General features: G+C 40.8%; 1 protein-coding gene across 3 annotated transcripts in view; it reads right to left on the reverse strand.

Annotated features, from left to right (window-relative positions):
* ETNK1 (ethanolamine kinase 1) overlaps positions 1-14,514 on the reverse strand; it is an 81,694-nt gene that overhangs the window by 64,832 nt on the left and 2,348 nt on the right. For 2 of the 3 annotated variants that reach the window (XM_044993389.1, XM_044993400.1), the window contains exons 2-3: positions 3,886-4,038; positions 3,110-3,272 (exon numbers count right to left, since the gene is read on the reverse strand). The gene's annotated coding sequence lies outside the window, so the exon portion shown is untranslated. The remainder of the gene's footprint in view (positions 1-3,109; positions 3,273-3,885; positions 4,039-14,514) is intronic. The other variant, XM_044993410.1, reaches the window with a different exon arrangement.

A 14,514-nucleotide genomic window follows, 5' to 3' on the forward strand; every position in this document is an offset into this window, starting at 1 on the left:
ATGGGTCAAAAAGGGTGAAACTATATTCTAGTCATTCTTTCCTCTTGCCTTAAAGATACAGCATATCTTGAAAATGGAAGGACTGAAATATTGTGGTCAGAGCAAGAGGCACAGTCAAGAGTTATAGACACTATTTCCTGATTCTGCCATTCACTTACAGTGGGGACCTTGGGCAAATCACTTAACCACTCCCTACCACCATTTCTCCATCTGTAAAAGAGGCATGATGCTTACTTCCTTGCAAGGGTAACATGAGAATCCATTTTTTAGCAGTTTGGAATCCTTGGATGAAAGATCCTGTATAAAGTGTCAATCCTGGAAATTTTATTCATCCCAAACTCCCTTTGGTTTAGATTTAAATTTTGGCTCTTAAGCGCAGTAGCATTTTGAAAAGAGGAAACATCTAGCATCTCATTTCCTCTTTTTTTTTTTTTTTTTTTGGTCATCTCTCTCTGTGGTATCCTTTCCTTTCTCCATTTCCTGTGAATGAAATGTGTACTGGAAAAATTCAATATAGTAACAGATTTTTCATTTGAGTTCGATACTGATAAGGAAAAGGGGAAAGATTCCACTCTTTCACCACTCTAAATCTGGAGTAATTCAATTGACTTAATTAAAATATAATGAAAGCCAAAGTTCTGCTGTTCGGTTATACTGTGTAAATCTAGAATGGATTATCTAAGAGTAGGCTGATCGTAGAATTTAAAGTGAGAGCCATTTTGTCATTTAGATTAGTGATGTATAAACCTCAGATGTACTGAGAATTTGTTGTGAACAGGAATCCAAAAGTTAATCAAGCATTTGAACTTTATCTGAACTTGTCTGGGCTGGATATCTTATCACTCTTTCTTGCAAGGTTACCAGTACTGTCTGCTTCTTGCTTATTATGAAATAATAATAAAAAGACCCTTTAGGGATATGCGAGCATTTCTACTTGCAGCTTTCATTGAAAATGAGACTTGTATAGGGTTCAAGTAAACACTTAAACAAATAAGCAATAAATTGGACACCTCAAGGGTTTGGTTTTGGTTGAATTTTGAGTGAAGATTTAGGCTGGCGGTAGTGGTCTTTTTTCCCCAACATTATAATTTAGCATCATTTTTGATAAATTAAACAGATTTTTGCACACATACCACACACAGAGAAGAGAGGAGAAATCTACTAAAGCAACACAATGTTAAAGAGAAGGCCAGACATATTTAGTTGCATAGCTGAGAATTGAAGCTAGAGATCTCCTTGTCTCTCTTTCTCTTACCAATTTGAACATTCACTTCAGTTATCATATCCAGTATCTACCATTTTCTTCAGCACAATACTATAATTTAGATATTTTAGCAGTAGACCTATACCCGCTTAATCCATACATGCTTTGTAGCTGTGTCTATCCTTATTCTTTCAATCCCTAGTAATTACTCAGGGTAGATTCTTTCTGGCCCCTATGCTAGTGTACAGTGGATGGCAAGGGCCCAAGGAACCTTCCATTGTCCTTGCACAGCCTGTGTAAGGGGTGGGCAGAATTGCAGTTCCTACTCTCTGGGAAGCATAAGGACTGCTCCCTCCCTACTTCCCTGTGCTCCCCAAAGACAGCAAGGAGGAAGTGAGGACATGACTCCACTCTTCACACTGGCCCAAAGAAAAGGACCAATGAAGTGAAGGGATTAGGTTGCACCCCATACTGGGTATAGCTTTTCTCCAGCACGTTAGTGAGCTCCTAGAACCGTACTTCTTCCTTGAGGCAAATGCCTCTTTAGCTGTTTCATCTGAAGCAGTGTGCAGCTGCGGATCACCGCTTCCTATGTGCTGTACCTTAAAGGCTAAAGTCACAAATATTTGTTTTTAATGTCTCATCATGACCAGTTACATCTTCATACCCACCCTCAATCTTTCATCAAAGCACACCTAGTAGAAGGAAGGCTGGAACAATGTATCCAGTCACAATTTGAATAATTGTATTCAATATTGTTGCCTCTTTTTGACCTGAGCAGCTACAGTACTTGAATTACAGACTCTGGGGATGTTCCAAAGGGGAGTAGAAATAGGTGACAGGTATTTCTTTGATGCAGCTTTATTGACAAAGAATGTACAAAGTTTGCATTGTAGAAGGAGCCAAGAACAAAAGGAGCAGTTTCTTAGTTTAGCTGCCAAGCCTCTTTAGCCAACAGACCCAAACGTTCTCTCTAGGGTCACACTGTGCTCACAGGCTAATGAGGCTTTTTTACACCCCCCACCCTTCCCCTTTTTTTGGCCTCTGCCTCTCCGTCCCTGTTTTTGTTTGTCTTCAGTTTCTGTGTCTTCTCCCTTGACCCCTACCCCAAACAATACTCAGCCAAAAGCTTCTGGGCAAGTTCACACCCACCTTTTGCCTTAGGAAGGGGCTTATGCTTAAGTAAATTAATTGAAGGGTAAATTCACACTTATCAATCTCAGTGGGATTTTAACTTAATTTACAAGGTTTTATCCAGCTCATAACAACATCTTCCAAAAGGTTTGCAGGCATGATTAAATTACAAGAAACATGATACCTCTTCCCTGCCTTACCCAATACAGGTTTATTTGATACCTATTAAGGCTAAAATGCTCTGTATGGTGCAGTTACTCAAATACATCCATGTAAATCTATTCTAATCCAAGGGAAGCAGTGAACATTAGCCAGCCTCCTCTCTCTTAAATCTAGTGCCTACTGATTGCAACTGTAGCAGTAGGGAATAGGAGAGAGGTGGTCTCTCAGGTAGGAAGGCACCAAATCACATAGATCTCTATAGATTAAAATCAATATGTTAAATTCATTCCAGAAACCAGTGGGCAGCCAGTGCTGGTAGATGTTCTACTCAGAAAGCACCAATTTGTTAATTGTGGGAGACCTGAATATTTCACCATCTTAAACTTCCAGATGGATTTAGAATGTAGCCCTATGTATAGTGCATTACAGGAAATCAGTCTTGAGGTGCAAAGGGAATAGGTTATAATTACAAGGTCTGCATTTTAACAAGACAGTCGCCATCTTCTTGCCAAGTGCACATGGTAAAAAATATTCCTGGACACTGCTGCTCTTTGATCATGCAACACAATCCCAGGTTATGAAAATAAATTACAAATAGCAGGTACACACCCTCAATGATAGGTGAAGTAATTGTCATCACCATCCCTTCCCCCAACCTGCTAGTATCACTTCACTCTTTTATATGGCTTGAGCTTCAGCCAACTATCTTCCATCCATACTCCAGTCTCTCTCAAACATTGGTTTGGGACCTCAGGAACAGCTTCTGGGTCAGCTGCAATAAAGATGAAGACACATCAGCAGATATTATAATGAAATAGCTAATGTGTATATAAAGTTGTTTGTGCATAGTGACAATGCTGAAGCCCACAAATTAGTTCCAATAAAAGATCGTATTAGTTAGTGGCCACAGATTAATGATAATGTATCACATGCTATATAACTACTCCTTTTTAATCCACAAATAGTAAAGTTGTAATAATATTTCAAAAAGGACTATTTAACAAAACAAAACAAATCCTTGACTGCATATTGTGTTTTCATTATCTGGGACCCTTAACATAGGAGATACCACAAGAAAGATGTTTAGGATGTTATCTGCAAAAGTTCATGCCCTTTTAAATTTGTAAATCAATGCTGTCATGCTTTTTTCACACACACAAAAAATATCAAGGGTAAAACAATATAAGTTCTGCTCAAAATCCACAAAAACAGAAACATCTGAATTAAGGCTAAAACTCTGCTCTTAGTTTACCCTGCTGAGCTAGGCACTGAAGTTCATGTGGTATTTAGAAATCATCCTGGTCTCAAAGGATGATCTGTGGTTAAGGTGCTCAACTGAGAGTCAGGAATCAATACCTGGCTCTGCCACAGACTTCTTGTGTTACCTTAGGCAAGTCACTTAATCTTTCTGTGCCTCCATTCCTCAGCTGTAGTATGCGAATAATAATACTTCCCTCCTCATAGGAAATACTTGAGAAGTTGTCAGTTACTATGGTGATGGAGGTCATCTAAAAGTACTTGGAAAGAAGATACACCACCTAGACACAAATAAGAGAGTTAATGCTTTTGTGGCCATTGATTTCAACTGCATGTATTTCTAGCAGCAGACATCATGCTGGGAGAATCTCAGTCGCAAAGTAAAAGAATTAAGAATGGCACATCAGCCTTTGCTCTGAGTTTCCTACCCTTTCAGCTTTTAGATAGATTTAGTGTTTTAACCTTAGCTTCCATTCTTTACATTTAATGTAAAAAAATGTTATGAGAGAAAACAATCTCATGCAAGTGTTTGATTGGACCATTTCTGAAGCTTCATAGCCATGATACTTTCATATTGATGAGTTAAGGACTCTAAAACAAACAACTTCCTTTTTCAATGAAGTAGATGCTTTAACATTCTTCTACAATCATTAGATTTTGAGATGTCTCTACTGAGGGATGTTTTTTAAATTGACTCTTAAGGGCATACACTAAGGTCCTTACCCTTGACCACCCAGGGATTCCATCCTTTGTTCCATTCTTTTTTTTTTTAACTTGGTAATCTTTCTTCTTATTGTATGCATTAATTAGGAATTGTCTTTCATGTTAGTAGAAGCTTTCAGGTAATCATCCTGGATTTGTCCATCTGCTTGATCCTTTGGTCTTGGCTGGTGGCCTATTCACCTTTAGTTTTGGTTTTAATATTTTGTATGTTTTTTGTAAGCCACTTCAGTAATGTCAATCATCACCTTAGAGAGGTATTAAATGTGATAATATTATATTCCTGTTTAGGCTTTTGAAGCAATCCTACTTAATGATGTTTGCTAATAAAATCAAAGTAGGTGTCTACCAACACCACTGTCAAATGGTTAGATAGTCCAAGATCATGCCCATAATTTTCCTGTACAGAAAAGCAAAGGAAGAAAAGATCAGGACTGATGAATGAGCATTTTTCATATTTTGAAAGCAGTTTGGGGGACACTATGCTCATATTTCAAAGTGCTCCATAAATTTCTGTTAACAGGGTCATGTGTATCAATGAACATAACTGTGCCAGGGATGAATTAAGACTAAACAGGAGAGGACAAGCATGGATATTATCCGGGACCCAGGAAGGAACAGTGAGACCAAGGATCCTGCCTTAATCTGCCCAGTAACAAGGTTTATACTGTACAATAGTTTGCAGTTAAGATGTAAGCGTTACATAAATGCCAAGAAGTGTTTACAATAAGAGTTTGAAGCATTGGGTAGCTAGTAGTCAGGAAGGCAGGCTAGATTAATTCACAGTAGCTTAACATGTGCCAATAAGTCAGATCACCCATCTCCTCCTTTCTTTCCACCATGTATGTGATATATCTAAAGCTGTGTCTACCCTAGAATTTTCTGCAATGAAAAGAGGTGTAGTGCTAGTGGGTCTGCTGGGTAGTGGGTTCCAAACTCCCCCTCCCCCCACGCCTTGCCTGAGCATGGAGATGTCTCCTATCATCTTTGGGGAGGCAGGAGTTCATCCAGAAATCACTATATTGTTATCAGCTTTATCAACTGCAGTCACCTTGATCAGCAACTAAGAGTCCCACTGCCAGCATCAGTCATTGGTCAGGGACATCCCTTCCTCTTTGGGCTCCAGCTCAACCTCACTCACATGCCGAGGATGCCCCCTGGGTCAGCTCCCTAATGTAGAGTTCCGATTCACAGCCTGCTGTGTCCAGCAGCAGCAGCTACGTTGCTCTCTAGCCAACCTGCACCATGTCAAAGTTAGACTCAGGACTCACAGTTTGTCAGACCACTCTGTTTTATTAGCACAGCGCTCTGCTAATAACACCCAGATAATGTGAGCGGCCATGCAAGACCCAAACAGTCTTATTTATACAGATAAAAGAGCGGGAATTAAACAAAGGGACAAAGAGAGCAAAACAGTAAAATTAACCTGGGGCACAGCATGCATATCCTACTTCCTTACTAGCAGCAAAGAATCCTGTGGCACCTTATAGACTAAGGCTATGGCTACATTAGCGCTTCAAAGCGCTGCCGCGGCAGCGCTTTGAAGCGCTAAGTGTAGTCAAAGCGCCAGCGCTGGGAGAAAGCTCTCCCAGCGCTGTCCATACTCCACCTCCCTGTGGGGAATAACGGACAGCGCTGGGAGCCGCGCTCCCAGCGCTGGGGCTTTGACTACACTGGCGCTTTGTAGCGCCGCAATTTGCAGCGCTGCAGAGGGTGTTTTTTCACACCCTGCTGCAGCGCTGCAAATTTGCAAGTGTAGCCATACCCTAACAGACGTTTTGCAGCATGAGCTTTCGTGGGTGAATACCCACTTCTTCGGATGCAAAGAAGTGGGTATTCACCCACGAAAGCTCATGCTGCAAAACGTCTGTTAGTCTATAAGGTGCCACAGGATTCTTTGCTGCTTCTACAGAACCAGACTAACACGGCTACCCCTCTGATACTTCCTTACTAACCCTTATCGATCTAAGGCTAATGCTTCACCAATTGCCCTACGTTAATGTCTGTATTCCTGACACCTGGATTGCAGCATTCCAGCAATTTTGCTTAAAGGTACAGACAGCATTTCTTTAATCCTTTCTATTTTTACAATATAATTCATTCTACTTTCACAACCACCAGTGACACAAATGGCATCATACATCCATCCCTCATTGCCCTTTCTTCTTCCCAGGAGCGTCTGCAAGAGGACATCACCCTCCCTCTATTCCACCAGGGATTTGTGATGAAGGGGCCAATTTTTCCAATTTGCTCACTCCCCCAGTCAAAGCTTCTGGGGCAGGCTTTTCAAAGCACTGCTCCAGAGGGGCGTCAAACACAGTTCTTTCCGCTGTCTTCCCCAACTGGTGTTTTCATGGTATGATGTATCAATGCTTGGTTAAAATAAGTGTTGAGCTTTGTTGATCTTTTCTGCAGCAGCAGCAGGACACTCACATTTAACATTAAATTGGAGGGGGGGGGTCAAACGTGTATAATCTGCTGTCAAACACAATTGAAGATTCTAGTATAGACAAAAGCCTACATGAGATATTCCGGTGAAAAGTTGTGACTGGCTGGAGACAAGGCATTGCAAACCAGGGAGTCATGTCTGACGGCTGAAAGTGAAACCTCATTGAGTTTCCTTGATGAATGCTTTTTAAAACATAATAGCTTGACACATCTTGGCTATTCCAGAGGAACACAAGAAGCCCACCCATCATATGGATCTTAAGAACAGCATTAATTGTAAGTTTTAGAATGCAGAGCCTTATTGTTTAGCTTATGAGCCAGCTAAATCTCTTTAATGCTCTAAGAAATAGCCTGCATAACCTGTAAAGCGTCATGCAGACTACAGATAAAATTGTATGTACAGCCACTCTACTGAAAAGAACCTCCCTCTGAAAAAAAACAGGACTGGTTGTCGTGGAAAAGGGGGAGCAAGTTTTTACTCTTGCTGCCCAAGCTATACTTGTGAGCTGGATGAACAAGGGCTGTCCACTTTTCACAAGCACTACATTGTTTTGAAGCTGGGGTGTCATCATCTTTGACCCTGACAACACTTTAAAAATGTAAAACTTCAAGGCTAGTAATACCCCCATCCCCCCCCAAAAAAAGAATTGGGGGGGAAGGGAGAAGGAGGCATTAATTTTTGATTGAATTTACGATAGTGCAGAAAAAGTAAGCATAAAGTACCAACAATGCTAAAGACAGTAAAGAAAAACCTAGCAAATGTAGAATAGTTGTTTTAGTTTGACATATTGTAATTCTCATAAAAGGGTTAATTTCTAGACATTTGTCCTGAGAAGTTGCAAGGGCAACAATGTTAAAGGATCACCAAACAACTAATGAGAATGTATTTGGATGTAAATACTGTTAACATAGTTTCATATGATGTAATTATTAATATAGGTGTTAATTACTGAGAGCTTTGGAAATGTGAAGGGCTGTATAATGGCTATTATTAGTGTATTGCTTGTAATGTCCTTGTTAGACTGTGTGTGCCTGTGCATGGAGAGAATTCAGAACTAGTCTCCCTTGTTGAGAAAATAAATCATCTCTCCAGCCTTCCCATTTGTATCACTGCTCTAATTCAACTGTTCATAAATACAGTGAAAAACAAAATATTAAGTACATACAATATTGTTGTTTGCCTCATACACAGACATAAGACTACAGAACTAGTTCAACTCCTATTCAGCTTCAATATGAAAGGGAAGATAGAAATCAAATTAGTTGTTTACTTATCTACTTATCTTCAAACTTTTCTGTGTTATCTAAAAACGTGAATCTTGTTCCATAAGTAAATATTGATTTATTAAGGCAATCTACTTATTTTATAAGGGTGTAGCTTTTGTGGTTCAATTCTTTAGTGTGTGAGTGGGTTGGTGTATATATAATATTTTGCAATAGCTAACAATATACATTTCCATGTTAGTGAATCATTTTTTAAAAAAAAATCACAATTCTTTGTTCCCCATTCCTACAGGGAAATTGGAATTAAGTAGAGTGGATAACCACAAAACAGAATATTTGTTATTTTATGGCTCTCCATCTTTGTAAAATGCATGGTATGGGCCTAATCCAAAACCTACTGAAGTCTTTCCATTACTTCAATGAGCTATGGACTGTGCTCTAAGAGGATGGGAAATAATCATCAATATCACGTGAGCCTGACTCAAAGCCTGCTGAAGTCAGCAGACTCCCATTGACTTCAATGGGCCACAGATCAGGACCTAGATGCAGGACAGATTATCAAGATAGAATTTTTAGCACGGCTTTGGAGTGAAGTCCAGAGCTGGAGTGCGGACCAGTAGGTTTTTGCCCAGAGCTGGAGCGCAGACCAGTAGGTTTTTGCTCGGAGCTGGAGCGGAGTCGGAGCAGAGCATTTCAAAAATTTGATTGCTCCAAATCCCTGATTTTTAGTATAGTATTGTTCTGTTTGGGTCCAAGTGAAAAACTGATCCCATTTGTTATCCATTTAATAAGATATTCCACATGAGCTGACCAGAAATACAATTGTCTATCTGGAAAATTGAGGGGCCTCCTTGTTTTTTCTCTAAACATAAAGGTTTTCTGTTTTTCCACAAGAAGTCAGTGAGTTTTAATTGATTTAGTATACCAAATAAATATTCCCACAGATTTAAAAGCCAAAGAAAAGCATTTATTTTTATTAGAGCAGCTCATCTCATAAGTATTATAGGGGTATTTGCTCAATTATCTAGATCTGTCTTTATCTGTTGTATCATAGCTTCAATATTCAACTTTTGGAGATTTCTGAGATCTCCAGAAACATTAAGGGAAATTGTGAAGTCATTCTGTATTCTATTCTTCCATAAAATAAAGCTTCTGATTTGGGAACATTTGATTTTATATCCTGAATATGGATCTTAACAATTTTCTCTGTTCCATTCATTTGGAAATTGATTAGAATGGACTTGACAAATAAATTACTGCATATAAGGCTATTTTATTATCCTTATTTTGATTCCATAAAGATTCACAAATTCTTTTAAGGCCAGGAAAGGCCATTCTGGCAGGGGTGGCTCTAGACATTTTGCCGCCCCAAGCACGGAGGGTCCGCTGGTCCCGCTGGACCAGTGGACCCTCCGCAGGCACGCCTGCGGGAGGTCCACTGAAGCCACGGGACCAGTGGACCCTCCGCAGGCAAGCCGCCGAAAGCACCCTGCCTGTCACCCTCGTGGCGACTGGCAGAGCGCCCCCCGCGACTTTGCCGCCCCAGGCACGCGCTTGGAGCGCTGGTGCCTGGAGCCGCCCCTGCATTCTGGTCATCTAGTTTGACCTTGTGCATAGAAAAGGCCATTGATTTTTTTAATTGCTGCATCAAGCCCAATTACATGTGATTGAATTACAGCACATCCAGTGATGAGCTGCCAAAATCTTAACAACCGGTTCCCTATAAAAAGTTCTGATTTAAGGGGGGGAGTGGGGGAGGGGCCGGGGCAGGGGGAGACGTACCTGTGGGGCCAGGGGCCCCTGCAGGGCCTGGGGCAAATTGCCCCACTTGCCCCCCCCCGGCAACCCTAGAGCTTGCAGTCCCCTCCCCTCTTACCTTGCCGGCAGCTCAAAGCAGCAGGATGACTCAGGAGCTCAGCTGAGCTGCCCAGCTGGTGCCGGCGGCTGGCCCTGCTGCAGCTGGGGGGCAGCGGGGGAAGGGCCGGGGGAGCCTCAGCCTCCCCAGCTGGGAATCATGGGAGCAACAGGATGGTCCAGCCCGCAGACCAGAGTTCTTTGCCCACCCCCTGGCCCTTTAACAACCGGTTCTCCACAGAGGTCTAATTTTAGCAACCGGTTCTTGGGAACCTGTGGGAACCGGCTCCAGCTCACCACTGAGCACATCTCTTGGAAAGACATCCAGTCTTGATTTAAATATTGCAAGTAACGAGAATTTACCACACTGTCAGTAGCTTGTTCCAGAGGTAAATCACTATTAAAAATGTGTACCTTATTTCCATTTTGAATTTGTCTAGCTTGAACTTCTACCCATTGGATCTTGTTATGTCTTTGTCAGCTACATGAATGAATCCTATATTAAGAGAAATCTTCTGTCCAGGTAAGTAGTAGCCTCACCATCTCTTAAACTTTTATTGAAGCTAAGTGAGCTTCTTCATTACAGATCAGAAACCTCAAGGGTGAAATCCTGGACACACTGAAGTTGATGGCAAAACTCCCACCAGTATCAATAAGGCAGGATTTCACCATGTTTTCTGATCTAATAAAGATGATCTGGTGTTTCAACACTATATCATATCAAATAGATGGAGAAAAAATGAGCACTAAATAGTGGTTGGGGCTTTGCCCCCTTCTAAATTCTTGAATGAGGGCACAAGGACCGAAACAGTGTGTGTGTGTATGTGTATACACAGACCCAGTAGACACAGGATTTTCTGGATAGGTCATATACTGAAAGCATACATATCACTCAGGATGGAGGTATCTATGCAAGCAATGCATAAAGAATAATAATAGATTTTTAGATTATAAGTCTGTAGCTTTCACTCCAGCCTCATTCAAAACTTATGTAGCTGTGTACAGAAACAGTAGGGTTCAACCAGAAATCACCATTTCTTTGGAATACTAGGTTCCCTGTGCTGATATAGTTGACAAAGGGCTTTTTCACAGGATGTCGCTAACCAAGAGACTGTTAAGCACAATAAAACTAGAAACTGAGCCAAGATCCTCTAAATGTTAACAAGCAAAATTTACTCTTGGGGGAATTCTGCACCACTGTGCATGTGCAGAATTCATGTTTCGAAACAGATTTTTTTTTTCTTTGCAGAAAATACATTCTGCCAGAGACATTGCAGTTACACCTTTCATCCACTAGGGGCTGCTGTGGCACCAGAACAGAGGGCAGCAGTGGACAAGGAGGCGGGGAGGCTGTGTTCTTCACAGCACCCTGACCGGAGGACATGGGATATGGGGGCGCAGACAGAGCACGGCACACAGGATTGCTGGGGCATCACATAGATTGGGCTTCAGAAGAGCTGGGGGGGGCAGACTTGGGTGGAGGCATAGGAGCTAGTGGGGTGAAAGCATTGAGCCAGGGGCTGAATGGCAATGGTGGTGCAGGGAACATGGGGACAGGGAGAGGGAGCAGCTGAGTGGGGGTGCAGGGACATATGGGGCTGAGAGGAAGAGGGTGACTGAGTGTGGGTGCAGAAACACATGGGGATGTGGGGAGCAGGGTGCAGGGACTCATGGGGACAGGGAGAAGGGGGTGGCTGAGTGGAGGTGCAGAAACACATGGGGATAGGGGCAGATGTACCTGATTGAATGGGAGAGGCTAGGGATCAGCCAGGGTCTGCATGGCAGAGGCTTCCCAACTTCCTAACACCCACCTCCTCCAAAAAACCACCCCTCCTCTGTATTTCTCCCACCCACAGCCAACAACCTTCCAGATTCACTCCCAGGATCCTTCCCAACAATTACTTCCCGCTACCTGATCTCCTCTGTTACCCCGACTCTCCCAAGCTTTTGCACTGTTCCTCAGGGGAGTGGGAAATATGTTTCTGTATTGTAGTTTAAATGAACTATTACTCAGAGTTCTATATAAATATGCCTAGTAAGGCTATCTGTCAAAAAATATTTCCTGAATATTTTTGGTTGTCTGTATTGTTACAGACATAGGTGCTGACAGGTATTTTGAAATAAATTACCAAAATAACTGAAACTGGCATGACTATATTATGATATTTTGACAAATAAAATATGCAGAATTTAAAAATATTATGTGCAGAATTTTTATTTATTTTGGCACAGAATTCCTCCAGGAGTAAAAATTGTTTTTAGACAAATATTAGCAAGATTCTGCTTTGAAAGTCTTAGGCCTTTTCTTGATGAGTGAAAAGAATGTTTATCACTACTGTTAGCTTAAGGTGACATGACTGAAAAGCCCTCTTACCACTTATTCAGATACAGCTTTGAAGCCATGTTGTAGACTGGGGGTAACCTTGGCTACAACATGACCTACTAATAAAGCTTCAAAACACTTCAGTTTGCATTTTAAAAAGAGAATTAAGAGGGCATTTCAACTCATGGGAGCCAACATGATTCAAACACATTTTTTGTTTTGTCTGGCAAGATGTACCCTTATGGTGCAAATGACCGTAATTTATTTGGCTAGTACTGCCTCCAGCTATTTCCTTATCTATCTATCTATCTATATATATAAACTAATACAAATCACTGAGTTTTTTCGTTCAGTGGTTTAGAAGTTGCTTGCCCAAATATGAATTGGTCTTTTATTGAAAAAAACACAAAACAAAATAGACAGGGAATTGACAACAGGGCCAATAGTCCTTAGGGAAATATCTTCTCATTTAGTAGAGACCAGCTTTCCTATAGAAATGTTAAGCTTGCCTGTAGAATTTTTTTTGCAGGGATATAACTTTCAACTAAATTCTAGATGATAGAAAAATAATATCTTTCTGCAGAATTTTTAATTAAATTTTAGGTATTTTAGCATAATTTTTATAAAACGATTTAATTTCCACAAAACCTTATTAACGTCTTTTAAATATCATAGATTGTATGTTGCATAAGGGCAGTATTTATAAAAATCAACTGTGTCATATAATTATATAGAAAATATACATGCTGTGACAATAAATATGTATTGAGTATAAGGGTCTACAAGAATTCTTAAATTGATGATGCAGGAGAGTTACTACACACAGGCAGCATGGAACACCAGACTAGGATTCGGGGATATGGATTCTATTCCTAGCTCTGCCATTTCTTCACTGTGTGACCTCAGACACTTCAGAAACAGTGGGTATGTCTACACAGCAGTGGGGAGGTGTAAATTCCAGCACACACAGATATACACATGCTACGTGAAGCAGAGCTAGTGCACTAAAAATAGCAGCGTAGCTGTGGCAGCGGCTCACGCTAGCTGCTCAAGTACAATTCCACCTGACCACCTGGGGATGTAGTCAGGTAGCTAGCCCAAGCTGCCACCACCATACTATATTTAGCATGGCAACTTGAGAGGAGCTAGAACATGTATGTCTACCCAGGCTGGGATTTACACTTCCTATCCGCTGTGTAACACATAGTTGCACAGCAGTGGTATTTTACAACAATATATATAAAGTGCCTTGGGATCCTTTTGGGATAAAAAGTGTTATGTACATTTAAGACTGCATTACATGATATCAGAAACTCTGAATTTTGAAAATGAGATAGAAAATTTCATTCAAAATAATTCACATTTTGGCTCTCTTATTTATTGGTCTACATGGCTTTTGGTTCTGTTTAAGAAATCTGGAGCATCCCATAAATAACTTTTTTTAAAAAATCCATAGACATACAATATTGCCAATCCTAAATGTTCAAAAAATCATGAGATTAAAAACCTCAATAAATTTTAGAATGACAAGATGGGTGAGGTAATATCTTGTATTGGACCAACTTCTGTTGGCGAAAGAGAGACGCTTTTGAGCTTACACAGAGCTCTTCTTCATGTCTTGAAAAGGTACTCAGTCTCACAAGGTGGAACAGATTGTTTAGCATAAGGAGTTAACTTGCAGTAAGACTCATTCAAGGTGAAGTGGTCAGTTAATACCTCTGCAATCATAGGATAAAGGAAGGTTAGGGGGTTAGATTTTTGTAATAAGCCATAAATCCAAGTATCTTCAAAGTCTATGATTTTTAGTGTTTAGCAAAGTTATCAGGCTCATCTTATGAAGGTGTTGTGCAGGTTTCCTTTGAGGATGGGGACTGAGAGGTCCGATATGGAATGACTGTTTTATGCAAAAGTGTCCACCCGCAGGTGATATGGTATTTGTCTTTTATCATTTTTCTATGTTAATTCATTTGACAGCATACTGAATATCTTGTTGTATGTAAAGTAAATAAGGTTTTTAAAATGTTTAAGAAGCTTCATTTAAAATTAAATTAAAATGCAGAGCCCCCCGGACTGGTGGGCAGGACCCAGGCAGTGTGAGTGCCACTGAAAATCAGCTTGTGTGCCATAGGTTGCCTACCCCTGGCTTAAAACAAGCCCAGGCAAAACTCTCCAGGAACAGCTCACACCT

The sequence above is a fragment of the Mauremys mutica genome, chromosome 1 (genome assembly GCF_020497125.1).
Source record: "Mauremys mutica isolate MM-2020 ecotype Southern chromosome 1, ASM2049712v1, whole genome shotgun sequence".
Taxonomy (NCBI): Eukaryota; Metazoa; Chordata; order Testudines; family Geoemydidae; genus Mauremys; species Mauremys mutica.